The following is a 16,551-nucleotide window of genomic DNA, read 5'->3' as shown; positions in this document are numbered from 1 at the left end:
ATTGTGCAGGAGTTGCTTATTATAATCTAATAGTGAAACTAGCAAAACGCAGTAACCAGTTCTAAATATAGAATTAATATGAAAATAGTAATATCGTATCTTGCTACTTTAAAACAAACAATTACAATATTAATCTCTGAGATTTTCAAAGGATTTCCACAGATGGATAGCCAATAAACTATCTAATCTGCAATAATCTGGATTATGTTTATAGTAGCCCTGTAAGGAAGGAATCGATATAGTCAGAAGAAATTTCAGGGATCGTAAACTTTGTAATACGCCATCTGGCGGTTCAATGGTAAGTCTGAGACTGAAGTTTGGGTTTCGAGACTCGCAATAGTAAAGTTGCAAATAGCATGTTTAACAGCTTCGTGCTATACAAAAACAAACTTAACGTTCTTATTGTCCATAATATAAAACTTAAGATATCGTACATAGGAATAAACCCGATAAAAGTTGGAAACTCTTTCATTTTTCCAAACTGCTCTGCAGGAAATGCGAAGCTATTATTCTCTCTAAATTGACTCATTTATAAATGGGAATATAAACTGAACTAAAACTGGCGTGTATATATAATATAATATAATATAATATAATATAATATAATATAATATAATATAATATAATATAATATAATATAATATAATATAATATAATATAATATAATATAATATAATATAATATAATATAATATAATATAATATAATATAATATAATATAATATAATATAATATAATATAATATAATATAATATAATATAATATAATATAATATAATATAATATAATATAATATAATATAATATAATATAATATAATATAATATAATATAATATAATATAATATAATATAATATAATATAATATAATATAATATAATATAATATAATATAATATAATATAATATAATATAATATAATATAATATAATATAATATAATATAATATAATATAATATAATATAATATAATATAATATAATATAATATAATATAATATAATATAATATAATATAATATAATATAATATAATATATTATAATATAATATAATATAATATAATATAATATAATATAATATAATATAATATAATATAATATAATATAATATAATATAATATAATATAATATAATATAATATAATATAATATAATATAATATAATATAATATAATATAATATAATATAATATAATATAATATAATATAATATAATATAATATAATATAATATAATATAATATAATATAATATAATATAATATAATATAATATAATATAATATAATATAATATAATATAATATAATATAATATAATATAATATAATATAATATAATATAATATAATATAATATAATATAATATAGAATGTAAGTATTACTGTTCAGGGCTATAGGTCTAACAGAAGAGCCATCTTTTCGGGTTCTTCAGACAAACCATTAAAATCCCCACAATAAGTTCACCACCATAGTACCCCCAGCGGAGAGGTTGCAGACTTAACTAAGTTTATTTTTTTAATTATCATTTGTTTTTTAAATAATTTTAACAACTATTTTCAATCTGATCTTTTCTTAATTAGCTTGGCATGAGCATAAATTGTTGTTGTTTTTTCTATTCTGATAAAACTGCCTATATTCCTTGTTAAGAATAAAAACAACACTTGTTTAAACTGAATCCAAAATATAAACCTTTTAAGTTCTCAAATGTTTCTTTTTTTTTTTTTTTTTTTAGTAATTCATATGTGGAAAAACTGGTTTGATTGTATATAAGCAAAAGCAAAATGAAACTATACCTGAAACTTCAATGATCGAAATTCCTGCCATCTAGTGACTCACTCAGTAAAGATTTTCGAGGTATGCCTGCATTACAGAATGTGTTATTATTTATCTAATATTTAAATCCAGGAAATTCAATGAAAATAAAGGTTTTCATGAAATTTTCAAAGTTGTTTCTGAATTTATCTTTCTTAAGTTTGATTTATAATTAAAAAATGTATTATTTCATCCTGATTCTAATAATTCCCATTTCCAAGACGTGAGTAGAAACAGACTTTAAAATGTGGTGTCATATTCGGGTTTCATATTCTTTCGAATTTTCTAAGTATTAACTATCACCATGCAGATTTTAAACAATGTATTAGGATGTTTAGAAACTAATTTTGGAAAAACCATTTCGTAATATATTCCGCTATTGAATGAATCCTAATATAGAGGAAATATTACCATAAGAAAAATAAGGCTACTTGGTTGAACTTTAACTCCCACTTTACTCATATTGTAAAATTATTTCTAAATTTAGAGTATCCAGACAAAGTTTATTATAATTTTAAACTGATACCAGAAAGCGTGTAACCATTTCTGATTGGCAAAAGAAAAAATACCTACCAGTAAAACTAATGTTTCAATGCAACACATTTGAATTAAATTTAAATAAAAAACTTACCGTTATTATAAAATTAGTTGAAATAATAAATTATTGAAATTATTATACAGAACAGATAAAATTAAATCGAAGTCCAAAATAAAATCCGGGTTTCGATATGCATAGTGAGCAGAGCACAGATAGCCCATGGTGTTTGGTTTGAATTTCGCGCAAAGCTACTCGAGTGCTATCTGCACTAGCCGTCCCTAATTTAGCAGTAAGTGTAAAATTAGAGGGAAGGCAGTTAATCATCATCACCCACCGCCAACTCTTGGACTACTCTTTTACCAATGAATAGTGGGATCGACCGTCACATTATAATGCCCCCACGCCTGAAAAGGCGAGCATGTTTGGTGTGACAGAGATTCGAACCTACGATCCTGAGATTACGAGTCGAGCGCCGTTTGCCTGTTTCTTAGCGCAAAGTTTCGCCATGGGCTATTAGTGCTGTGTCCACCGAAAGGAGCGCACCCCAAACGCTGTAGTAATTAAAGCTTACTGAAAGGATGGATTCAGAATCAGAGTAGATGTCTTGCAACATGCGTGTTATGATATTATTCTAAGGGAACTAATTTGTTATACTTTCACAATGTTTTTACTGGCTTATATACTCTCTCTCTCGGTGGGACAGCGGTAAGTCTACGGATTTACAACGCTAAAATCAGGGGTTTTATTCCCCTCGGTGAGCATAGCATATAGCCCGATGTGGCTTTGCTATAAGGAAACACATCAAAATCGTAAATTGCTAATATTTAAACATGACTCCCCCAATTCTCAACATAGTGTTTCGTCATGTTTCGAAAATGTTAGTGCTAAATAAAAACAGCTACTGACTGTTTTACTCAACTCTACGATTGAGTAAAATCAATAAAGATGGCGAAAGGAAAGAAATTATGAAGCAGTCATTTTCATCAGGGAAGTTGGTTGCTTAGCATTCGAAGTAAAAAATGCAGACACTTTATGAGACATGTAAAAAACAAGAAGGAATCTTCAATAGCTGTGACACTTGTAATTTTCCTAAGCGGGATTAGAGTGGATTAATCCACGAGACCTGTTTATTATTCCTTTTTATTAGTTATACAATTGGGTGCCAGCTATACCAAGCGTGGGACTCGCGTATACTCGATTCAGTTTTATTAGTCATCAGGATATCTATAAGCTCACCTTCGAATTGATTTTTTGTTCTTTAGGCAGGACTAGAGTAACTTAATCTGTGAGACCTTTGGAGTGTTCAAATACATCAATCGGAGGGTTTGACCTCCTGAGTTCAATACTGTACGTAGATCTCAAACCGGTCAAAAGGTGGCGAAGCGATGAACTAAACTAGAAAAAAAAAAAAAACACAGTTCAGAGCCATTTTATGAGCCGCTTTCCCGCGACTAAAAATTGGATAATTAGATGTCCTGGATCTCAGACTGCCCGAGATATAATAATGGAAAATGGCACTGTTCCATAAAAACAAAACCAATAGTCACTTTTACTGGACATATTTGTTTTGTTTGTTTGGAATTTCGCACAAAGCTACTCGAGGGCTATCTGTGCTAGCCGTCCCTAATTTAGCAGTGTAAGACTAAAGGGAAGGCAGCTAGTCATCACCACCCACCGCCAACTCTTGGGCTACTCTTTTACCAACGAATAGTGGGATTGACCGTGACATTATACACCCCCACGGCTGGGAGGGCGAGCATGTTTAGCGCGACGCGGGCACAAACCCGCGACCCTCGGATCACGAGTCACACGCCTTACGCGCTTGGCCATGCCAGGCCTACTGGACATATATATCACAATGAAATCCGTATTTAAATATCATTAGTGATTTCCAAGTGTTTCCTAAATTCACTGTTAAATAGGCCCGGCATGGCCAAGCGTGTTAAGGCGTGCGACTCGTAAACCGAGAGTCGCGGGTTCGACTCCCAGTCGCACCAAACATGCTCACCCTTTCAGACGTGGGGGCGCTATAATGTGACGGTCTATCCCACTATTCGTTGGGAAAAGAGTAGCCCAAAAGTTGGCGGTGGGTGGTGATGACTAGCTGCCTTCCCTCTAGTCTTACACTGCTAAATTAGGGACGGCTAGCACAGATAGCCCTCGAGTTGCTTTGTGCGAAATTACAAAACAAACAAACAATCTTACACTGCTAAATTAGAGAAATTAAAAAATAAACCAAACCTATTTTATTCATAAAAACGATATTCACTAATACTTGTTTCGCAAAACAGGATTTTATTGTACGTGTAGGTCTTTTGGGTTATTTTTATTAGTTATCAGAGACGTTCATTCAAGCTTACGTAATATATTTATCAGTAAACCTTAATAAAAGTACAACATATTCCCTTAACGTACTTAATGACGTAGATAGAGGTCCTGACGGTCAAGAGGATAACAAGTTTGTGTTACTCTCACATGGATATTAAAGTTTAATAAACATCGAATGTGGCAATAAAGAAATCTGAAGGAAAATTGGCGGATTCCAGTGCTATAGTTGGAACTCGTGAAAGAGAAATTTGGTTGTTGTTTTTTACCAGATCTTTACAAGTTGTAGGTAAGTAGAGAAATCTTTTGATTAAGATGCTTATCTGTGGAAGAATAATAAGCGGAATAAACAAAATTATCCATGTAAAATGCACATTAAAAATATGACCGTTAGTGAAATGTTATTAGACGCTTTCCTGGCACCTAAGTAGACGAGAACACGGCGGAAACACTGTACGGTTTTTATAGGAAGAGCTTCTCATAAATCATAAACTTTAAATTAGAATCTTAATATTTTTGTTTCAGCCATTTCAAATTCCCATGTGGTTTAATCACAGGTTCCTCGTTGTTAGGGTTATTAATTTCCCGATAGTTTTGTTCGTGACCCGGCATGGCCAGGTGGGTTAAGGCGTTCTACTCGTAATCTGAGTAATCAGATAGCCCTTGTGTAGCTTTGCGCGAAATTAAAAAACAAATACAACAAACAGTTTTGTTCGTTTGTTTTTCCTGAGAGAGTAAAATCGCTCGTTGGCTGATAAACAGAAAAACTTAGATAGTCTTCGTGGGGGGTCGATAAGCACTAAACTTTTTGTGATGAACGTGTAAAATGCCAATATTTATTAATATTTGATCCAAGAAATCGAATGTCACGTGTTAATTAAGTCAGCATCACCTCCAAAATTTTTGAAAGATGTATAGTCCACTCAGAAAGAAAAAGAAACAAATAAATAAAATAAACTTTATTAATATCAGGTAAGTTTGAAATCTGAGAGAGTCGTTCATGATACAGCAATAAATAAGATCACTTGATTGTAGCGTAAACTTTAGTTCACAAGCGGTTTCTTTCAATTTACTTTAACGAAGTAAAGAACGGACTCACCGTTACCCGGTGGGACAGCGGTAAGTCTTTGGATTTACAACGTTAAAATCAGGCGATCAATTCCCCTCAGTAGACACAGCAAACAGCTCGATGTGGCTTTGCTATGAGAAAAACACACACACACACTGTGGACTCCTGAAATTGTTTGTTATCGCATTTATAAATTACTAGGTATGCACAAAACTGTTTTGTTAAAGGGGCGTCAGGTTCGATAAATAATTGATTTATGTGAAATGAAACACAAAAAGGTAAAACAACACATTGTTGTTATTGTTTCAGTAAATAATATGTTTCAGGAGAATGGTGACTTAATTTCTCACTGATTGTATAATCCAAAACATTGTACAAAATTTATTTTCTTTTGTTTTATGAGAACATTTTCACCAAGATCTCTGAGAAGGGATAGAAACGGGCCTGGCATGGCCAAGTGTGTTAAGGCGTTCGATTCGTAATCCGAGGGTCGCGTGATCGAATTCCCGTCACACCAAACATGCTCACTCTTTCAGCCGTGGGGACGTTATATTGTGACGGTCAATTCCACTATTCGTTGGTAAAAGAGTAGCCCAAGAGTTGGCGGTGGGTGGTGATGACTATTTGCCTTCCCTCTAGTCTTACAGTGCTAAATTAGGGACGGCTAGCGCAGATAGCCCTCGTGTAGCTTTGCGCTAAGTTCAAAACAATCAACTTTTGTTTAATTTTTAAATGAATAAATTTTGGAACAGTAACTACAAAACTCCTGTGTACGAGGTCTTTGTGGAATATTATATTTACAACATAAAAATTTTTAAAAATCAGAACTAAAAAAAAACTTTCAAATGGGGATTGTAAAAAAGTAAATAAACAAGGTTAGAGATACTGTAAACACTATTTACGTACACATTATAAATAACCATTATGGTTTCTGTCACATAGAATTTGATTTGATGCAGTCAGAATGGGACTTATAGTTTGAGTAGAAGTGTTTGTAAGATAGCTATATTCAAGGACTAATGATAGCATTGTTTACACTAGAAGTATGATGATTCAAGGACTAATGATAGCATTGTTTACACTAGAAGTATGATGATTCAAGGACTAATGATAGCATTGTTTACACTAGAAGTATGATGATTCAAGGACTAATGATAGCATTGTTTACACTAGAAGTATGATGATTCAAGGACTAATGATAGCATTGTTTACACTAGAAGTATTATGATTCAAGGACTAATGATAGCATTGTTTACACTAGAAGTATGATGATTCTTTTTTAGCTTATGTTAAATATAGCTGAAACATAATGACTTACCAATAGGCCTACAACCTTTGCAGTATCTTATTCAGTATTCTACGATAGGTTTAGATGTAATATACCAGGAAGTTTTTGTTGTAAGCTGACATAAGAAGAAGAATTACAAATTTTCCGTGATGACGAGAAAACCCACTTGTAGAAGAATATATATATATATATAAACGGCTGGTATGGATTGCGAAAATTTTATGTAAAGGAGCGAACAACATTTCGACCTTCCGTTCGCTCCTCTACATAAATTTTCTCAACCCATACCAGCCGTTTTTACATATATAATTACAAATTATCTTTTCCTTGTTAAACCTAACACTTCTGTTTTGTTTTTTTGTGTGCATTTTTATGTGAACAGTCTCAGCACTCAATAGTAAAGGTTTTAAGCTGTTCTTTCAGCTGAATCTTTTACATTTTTGGCGATTTTTGCCCTTAACGTTCTTTTAGGGTTTTTTGTGTAATTCTTTGCGATCATCATTATGAAACACTATTGTGGTCTATGATACACAAAGACTGATGAAGAAGGCGTTATTTCAAACAATATTCTGAGTCGTTCCATTGCATGCATGCCTAACTTTGTTGGAAAGGATGTGGACACGGAATGGGGTGGGTGTGGGAGAGGTAATTCAATGTAACATAGTTGTTAATAACAACTAACTGGAAAAATGAAGAATGCGTGTCCGCTACTCTACCTTATGTGTTAGGCTCTTCTGTTCTGTTACTATAAGTTATGACGTTATCAGTAAAATTGGCCACTCATGGAGAGATTGGGTCATTGCCACTGGTTACTAATATTCTCTAAATAATTCACATATTTCACCTAATTGTCATTCAGTAAACTCATGTTTTTGTCTGTTCGAGCACTATGTGGCCCGGCATGGCCAGGTGGTTAGTGCGCCCGACTCGTGGTCTGCGGGTCGCGGGTTCAAATCCCCATCACATCAAACATGCTCCCCCTTTCAGCCGTAGGAGCGTTATAATGTGACGGTCAATCCCACTAATCATTAGTAAAAGAGTAGCTCAACAGTTGACGGTAGATGGTGATGACTAGCTGCCTTCCCTCTAGTCTTACACTGCTACATTAGGAGCAGATAGCGCAGATGGTACTCGTATAGCTTTGCGAAAAAATTCAAAACAAACAAATGTAGTGTGTGTATGTTTTCTTACAGCAAAGCCACATTGGACTATCTGCTGAGTCCACCGAGGAGAATCGAACCCTTGATTTTAACGTTGCAAATCCGTAGATTTACCGCTGTCCCACCGGAAACAAAAATGTGCCACTACGAATAAATAAATAAGTCAAATTATGATAACAACTTGCCTAAGAAGATTGAACTTTGAAAAACGAAGCCATTTGTTTTTGCGAAACCCCTGTAGCAATATTTGTAGCATTTTTGGTCACACTGTTATGCAGTTTGTGCATAAACACATAAACAGTTTCTAAAAAAAATATGTTCAAAGAAATTCATGGATAATTCTAGGGTTAATAATGGAATACTGCGAAAGAATGACATTTTTGTCATGAAGATTTTGGTGATTAAAAACAAATAGAACAATTTGTTCACAAACTAATTCCTCATTAAAGGTAAAAAAAAAGAAAAAAAGAGTACTTACCTAAATACAAAAGTAAGGAAGAGTATAGAACCTTATCATTAGGTAACATAACTCAAGTTATGTGGATCTTTCTCCCAGTCCCCCTAGTGGCTTATAACAGTAAAATTGGGTTTCAGTATCGGTGGGGGTAGAGCACAAATACAGATTGTCCATTGTTTAGCTTCATGTTTAACAACGAACAAAGGGTTCGATTCCCGTCCGTGAACACAGCTGATAGCCCAATGTGGCTTTGCTGTAAGAAAAACACACATAACGAACAAATATACTCTCTTCCAGCTAGGTAGATGATAAGAAAATGCGCCTCCGTACATTTAGGTGTCTTTTTTTTTTTATTAGCTGATTTGTTTTGATATAATTCGTGTTTCTGATTTGAATACTAGGTCTATCATTGGGGTCAAATAAACAATCTGAGACACCACGAAGTTTGGGTAATTTTGTACGAGGCAATTTGTATTTAAATTATATTTGTTTGATATTTTAAGGAGCAATTTAAGCAACTATTAATTTTCATTCGTCGAGTTCTGGATATTTAAAACTACAGTAAGTCACGTGAGTAAATATAATATTAAAATCTCCTTACCTCGAAAATTAATCAGACACTTATCTATTTTTGTATCTCTGCATGTAAACTTCTGTGAAATGTTTTTCTACTAACACAATGAGTGACGATTGCTTGTAACTGATATTATAGAAGATTACTAGCCCAGAGTCCCCAGCTGAGACAGCGGTTAGTCTATGGATTGGGATTTATTACGCTGAAATCAGGGATTTGATTCCACTCAGTAGACACAGCAAATAGCTATGAGAAAACAGACACTGGCCCTGATGCTATGTCTATTTATTTGTTGAATTTCCCACAAAGCTATTCTAAGGATGTCTGTTTGTCTCATTTGAAGTGCTAGATTATGAGTGGGGGGACGCCGCCCATTACCACTTCTCGGGCTACTCTTTATCGTGTATTTTAACTCACGGCTGAAAGATCGAGCATTTTTGGTGACGGGTTTCATTTCCACGACCCGTAGACTGCTAATCTAGCGTCCTAACCATAAGGCCATGCGAGAGCTCAGAAGGTATGAAGTGTAATAACTTACCTCATTTATAAAGCTGGAATTGAGGGCAGACACGTCGCAAATAGACTTGTTGAGCAAGCTTACAGTAAGAACTAATAGTTAAACAAATATTCTTCCACATTCTTGAGACCACATAAATATTTGGCATGATTACAAATTTTTCTTAAACATCGTGTATCCAAATTCTGAATAGGACAAATCCAATTACAGTCACGTACAAAAACAAAATTAAAGTGAAGGGAATTTGATATCTTTTGCCAATGTTCATGGCGTACGGTGGAAATGGGACAACGCTAAAATCAGGGGTTCGATTCCCCTCGGTGGGCTGAGCAGATAGCCTTTGTGGCTTGCTATAAGAAAAAAACACATGGCGTAAATTATTCGAAAGAAACTACGCTTTTAAGATAAATTCGCATATATATATATATATAATCATATATAATTCATATATGTATATATATCATTTTTCATTTGCCATATGCTCTGATTTTTATAAACTAATCCAATATCTACAAGTGACAGTAATAAACTTACTTCGACTTTAGCGAGCAGTTTCATAAAACCAATTTAATCGCGAACCTACTTAACAATACAATTTAATACACGGCTAATGAAAAATAATATTATTTTAAAGCTTGGTTACTTAAATATTCAAAAGGTAAAATTTCAACGCAACTTCAAGATTGAAAACACAGTATGCTAACCCTAAGTCTGTATTTTTGTATTTATGATGAAGCTACTAATACTGTCTACCGTCATCCATGATTTAGAACTACTAATTAAAGGTAAGGCAGCTACGTGGCACCACTTTACAACTCGCCAACCACCCAAAGAATTTAACTGTCACACTTCCAACACACCCACAGTCTAAGATGCAGGGAATAATTTGTCGCATCGCATGACTTTATGCTGGGGCTTGCCAGCTTTAACTCGTGCCCTGATAAACATAAAGATTAAGTTAATTAAGGCGTACGTGTCTTATACAAACTCGTATATTATAAAGAATTAATATTACGTATAAAAACACTTGATTTTATTGGAGGATTCTTTCTTCAAGCTATGTTGATTAAGTTGTGACGGTAAATACAGCAGTTTGTTAGTATAACGACTGGTTTTCTTGACATCTGCGAGATGTCATCGACAAGAAGTATTCTGACGACCTTGTTACTAAACAAAATCGCTTAAAGTAAGTAAATAATAATAATTTCGTATTCTAAAGTGCAATCATATTTCAGTGAAAACAAATGTGTTTTTTTCCTTGTAGCAAAACCAGATCAGGCTATCTACTGTGTTCACTGAGGGGAATCGAACCTCTGATTTTTAGCAATGTAAATCCGAAGACTTATCGTTCTCTCAATAGGGGATCATAATAAGTGTAACCAAGAGACCTCGAAATAATGTTTTACTGTGATTAGGAATAAAACGTATACACAGACAAGAAGCCTACTTCTGTAAAGAATGAATAAAAAGTCGGATGAAAATTACTTGATAAAGGGAAAATTCCAGCTTTCTGAACGACCGTGAGAAACTTTTTTTAACCAGTTGATTCTTTTCCTTTATCTTACGCTTCAGTTTTGACTTATAGCACGTAAAAATCCAACCAAACATCCAGCTTGTCTTGATAAGATCAATTTGACCTTGCACTAATGTTTCGCAAGTAATGTTTACCATCCATTAAGAACGTTTTATTTATGAGAGTTTGCAGCTCCATTGTCATTAAATTTGATTGTCAGAGGTTAGATAATGTTTTGTTTATCTATTTATTACGGAATTGCCTCGCGGAGTTACACAAATGACTCTCTCCATACAAGCGTCCTTAATTTTAAACTATTCAATGCAGGAATGTTGAAAACATTGTTTGGCTGCTCTTTTCTTATCACAAAGTGAGTTTTGACAGTCACCCTCATAACACACTCAAAATTCTAAAGTGCTAAGATCATTTTTGTGGCAATGGGTCGCGAATCTCGAAAACTAGAATTCACAGTCTAAAAACGACAGCCACTACATCGCATGCAGCTTCTTTCAGTAAACACGAGGGTTTGGTTTGAATTTCGTGCAAAATTAATTCAGCAATGAAAGAATGGAGGAAAAGCAGCGAGTCGTCACCTTAACTTTAGGATTACTCTTTTAGCACCGTCAAATAAAATTACCCTACGTCTGAGAGGGAAAGCATGCCTGATGAGACAAGAATTGGAACTCGTGGCCCTCAGATTGTAAGTGTAGCAACCTAACCACAAGCCCATGCCGGGCCAAAACAGCAGCGTAAAAATATGAAATAAAATTAAAGTATACCTTAACTGTGTTAACTACTCATGAAAAATGTAATTTGCAAATGATTACCTCCCCTTCTAAATGTTGAACTTGAACCTGTGAAGAGTAAATCTGATACTTTAGGACATCGTAAATGAACTAACATGATCACAGTTTGATTATTTGTAGGCACAGTTAGACAATATTTGCATTTAGCATCAGGACTGTAGTAAGCAGTGAGGCGAGACACATTTCCACGGCGTGTACACTGTGTAACTACAATTTATGCATTAAAACTTGCTTATTTTAATTCGGTACATTACGTTGTGTGTATGCAGCATTTTTAATTAAAATAACATTAAATTTTCAAAAATTATCCATAGGGCATGCCCCTAGAACGCCTTAAAAATGGAAATGTGGCAATGGCCTGACCACTCAACAAAAAAGGCTTTCTACGATACTGAGAATGTAAAAAAATCTAATAAACATTTGGCAGGGGTTAAATGGACTAATGTAAACCTTCCACTTTAGAACTTCGTTGGGGCGAAAATATATGATAAGAAATTGTAAAGTCTTATAACATGGATTGGGCCACCCAAGTAACTGTATTTTAACACTCCTACGAAAAGTGGGGCCTAATAGGCCCCAGAGCAACTTGAAAGGTTATTAATATTAGGCTAATAATTTTGTATTTAAATGAAATTTAAATGATATTTAATGAAATGAAATCAAATGAAATGGCAATTTCATTTAAATACAAATTTATTAGCCTAATATTAATAACCTTCCAAGTTGCTCTGGGGCCTATTAGGCCCCACTTTTCGTAGGAGTGTTAAGAACATTATTTCAATTACGTTGTTATTGGTCCTAAGTTATAGGCTCGGCATGGCCAGGTGGTTATGGCACTCGACTCGTAATCCAAGGGTTGCGGGTTCGAATCCCCATCACACCAAACATGCTCGCTCCTAGCTCTTTTAGGCCCGGCATGGCCAAGCGCGTAAGGCGTGCGACTCGTAATCCGAGGGTCGCGGGTTCGCGCCCGAGTCGCGCCAAACATGCTCGCCCTTTCAGCCGTGGGGGGGTTATAATTTTACGGTCAATCCCACTTTTCGTTGGTAAAAGAGTAGCCCAAGAGTTGGCGGTGGGTAGTGATGACTAGCTGCCTTCCCTCTAGTCTTACACTGCTAAATTAGGGACGGCTAGCACAGATAGCCTTCAAGTAGCTTTGTGCGAAATTTCAAAAAAACAAACAAACAAATCCTAGCTCTTTCAGCCGTGGGGCGTTATAATGTGATGGTCAATCCCACTATTCGTTGGCAAAAGAGTAGCCTAAAAGTTGGCGGTGGGTGGTGATGGTTAGGTGCCTTCCCTCTAGTCTTACATTGCTAAATTAGGAACGGCTAACGCAGATAACCCTCCTGTAGCTTTGCGCGAAATTCAAAACAAACCAATTTTCTGGCTAATATGAGTCCCTTTCATAGAAGTATCAAATAAATGGTACAGTTATGCTTACGTAACAATAAGAGATGACTTGAATTAAATTCATAATAAAACAAAATCGACACGCAATACGAGCAAAATTTTGGAATATTGCCTGTTTTTAATTAACGTTCTGTATATAAGTTGTCCAATAACGAAAAGTTACGAAGAATTAAGAGACCTTAAGGAGAATTATTTTCTGGGTCTTATACTTTTCTTGGAACTTCTGAATTCATCGTTGATTGTGTGCAGTCTGTTAATGTGTTTGTTTGTACATCAAATATTCAAATGAACTGCTTGTATCCTGCCCAACGCGGGTATCTAAACCCAATTTTTAGCTTTATAAATCCTCAGACTGATCGCAGGGTCAACAAGGAACATATTCCGTGTGATAGCAATACTACACGCTATTGTTCCCTCATAGCATTTTTATTCTAAGAAACTTTTGTAAAGGATGTACAGGTCGCTCTTAGAGCACACTTCTTGATAAACATTTCACAAACCTTCCACTGTACGTGGACTTTGGAGACACAGAAGTCCATGTGCGCTGCATCAGGGTATATAAGAGGTATGTCAGAGAAGCTGCTGATATCAATTTGTGGCTGAAATTTTGTAAGCTCTTCGTTTTAAATCTCTCGCCATCTCCAACTTCTTTTTAATTTTTTGGTAATGGTACGAGGTGATACGTTTATATCGCCACAGTAGAGTAAGATGTGGATTTGGATGGGTAATAGTTTGATTACAGAACCCATTGTTATTCTGAACACTTAATTATGCGAAGTTTTCTATTCCTGTGGATAACAGTGAAAACTCTCTTCTTTAAAATATCGTGTCCCTGGTTTCCAAATCGTAAATTAGTCTCGCTGTACAACTGTTCTTCCTCGGAAAGGGCTGTGATGGATAACCTCAGACATAAGTTTATCCACGGTGGAATTTTTCTCGAACCAAATGTTATACGGCGCCGTATAAACTTACAAAACTTGATTAAGTCTCAGTATGTTAACTGGTTTTATAACCGTTTAACGTTAATCTCAAGAACATTTCGAGCAGATATTCAAGTTAAATATAGGTGGAACCTGTCAATTCTTATGGCTCTTCAACCTTTTATCATTTTCTGATATTCACTTATCGCTCACGGTGAAAACCACTTAGGTTTTCTGTGATTTATCCTTATCAGGGCTTATTGGATCAACTTTTATTGTGGTTTTTGGATGACTTATAATACTCTAGAAAAATGAGTTATAACCAATACTAAATTATAGGGATTGTGTGGGAGTGACTTTGATATTATAGAAAGATACTTGTATATAAATACCTTGTTCACGAAGTAAATCCTAAAGCCCTGTATCCAGTATTGTCAAAGGAGCAATTTTCTCCACTGGCGCCAACTGGTAAGAGACTCTTTCACATTTCAGTCCATTTCCGTTTGCACTTTTTGTCAATTTTGTTTCAAGTTACAAGATATTGATGTATTCAGAAATTTATATTACTTTCCTAAGTTTAGGTCCGGAGGGTTTTGTTCCCTTTTGCCAAGCTAATATTCCTCACTCACTTCTTCGTTTGTTTACCAATGCACTGTTCATTTCTTTACTATGTTTAACGAGGTTTATTTGTCATTATATTAAATATGTGGAACACGGCAACATTCACAAATAACGAAAACCTAAGCTACAAGTATTACAGTATATTTTTCTTTCTTACTGTTTTATTAACGTAAAGCTATGCAATAGGTTACCAGCACTCTATCCTTTGAAAGGGATTGAACACCAGATTTCTGTGTTGCAAGTCCGTAAACTTACCGCTCATCCACCAGAGAACACTTCATTATTGAAATGTATTAGCACTGAAAATGGTGGACAATTTTAATAATAGATCGATTCAGTGATCGTATAAATGCAGTTTAATTACGAATAAGTATTTATTGTTTAATTTTTCTTTAGTGAGAGGTCGCTGTGATCTACCTTCTTGACCAGGAACTGTTAAATTTTGTTTTGAAACTGACATGGTTTCACGTCTCACAATCAGATCTTCCTCCTAGAATACCTTAGTTTATCAAGTCACAATACAGAAATAAATGGTCTTTAAAAATGATTTTTAAAATTACTTTTTCTTCCTAAGTCGTTATGTTTCTCATATTACATAGTATTTTTAAGGTTTATTATATTACTACAGCTTCATATTTTGTCTATTTGCTATATTACTATAGCTACATATTTTTCTTTTTATCATGTTATCTTAACTATATATTTTTCTGTTTATTATGTTACCGTATCTATATTTTTTTTATTTATTGTTACCGTAGTTACATATTTATATGTTTATTATATTACTACTGCTACATATTTTGTCTATTTATTATACCACTGTAGCTATATATTTTTCTATTTATTATAATTACCACTGCTACATATTTTGTCTTTTATTATAATACTGTAGCTATATATTTTTCTGTTTATTATAATTACCACTGCTACATATTTTGTCTTTTATTATAGTACTGTAGCTATATATGTTTCCGTTTATTATATTACCACTGCTACATATTTTGTCTATTTATTACAGTACTGTAGCTATATATTTTTCTGTTTATTATATTATTACAGTTACATAATTTTTGTTAAGAAAATAAGACCAGATCCTTGGTTACTCCTAATATAACATTTTTCAGTATTCCTATTCCATGTGCGAGAAGAAGTATATTTTATTTTACATTTATTTGGAATTAGGAGTTCTGTGAAATATGTTTTACATTTCTTGGTGGATGTTTTTATTCATGATAAGTGTACTGGATTGGTTGACTGTTGTAGAAACGTACAGTGAACGATGTTTAACACTATATTTCCTTGTTTACAATAACGAAATTGTCTATTTTTTTTTGTTCGTAAATAAATATTATATTCCTCTAACGTATTTCCTTGTTTGGTAAAAAAATACGTACAGGGAGTTATTTAAACAGTGGTTTGTCTCCTGCTAGTTCAACAAGAAATCTGGGAGCTTATAACACAAAAAATTAGGTTTCGATACTCAGTAAGCAGGATCTAGATAACACATTGTGTAGTTTGTGCCTTGTCAACAAACAAACAGTAACTTTTCA

At 33.9% G+C, this 16,551-nt stretch overlaps 1 protein-coding gene across 2 annotated transcripts in view; it reads left to right on the top strand.

The window, feature by feature from the left end:
* Positions 1 to 4,676: 4,676 nt before the first annotated feature.
* Positions 4,677 to 16,551, top strand: part of LOC143252539 (endochitinase-like) — a 34,302-nt gene continuing 22,427 nt past the window's right edge. Inside the window, exon 1 of one of the 2 annotated variants that reach the window (XM_076504839.1) lies at positions 4,677 to 4,952. The gene's annotated coding sequence lies outside the window, so the exon portion shown is untranslated. Of the gene's footprint in view, positions 4,953 to 14,715; positions 14,849 to 16,551 lie in introns of those variants that run through there. The other variant, XM_076504838.1, reaches the window with a different exon arrangement.

The sequence above is a fragment of the Tachypleus tridentatus genome, chromosome 6, assembly GCF_004210375.1.
Source record: "Tachypleus tridentatus isolate NWPU-2018 chromosome 6, ASM421037v1, whole genome shotgun sequence".
NCBI lineage: Eukaryota > Metazoa > Arthropoda > Merostomata > Xiphosura > Limulidae > Tachypleus > Tachypleus tridentatus.
This window is presented reverse-complemented; position numbering and strand designations above follow the sequence as displayed.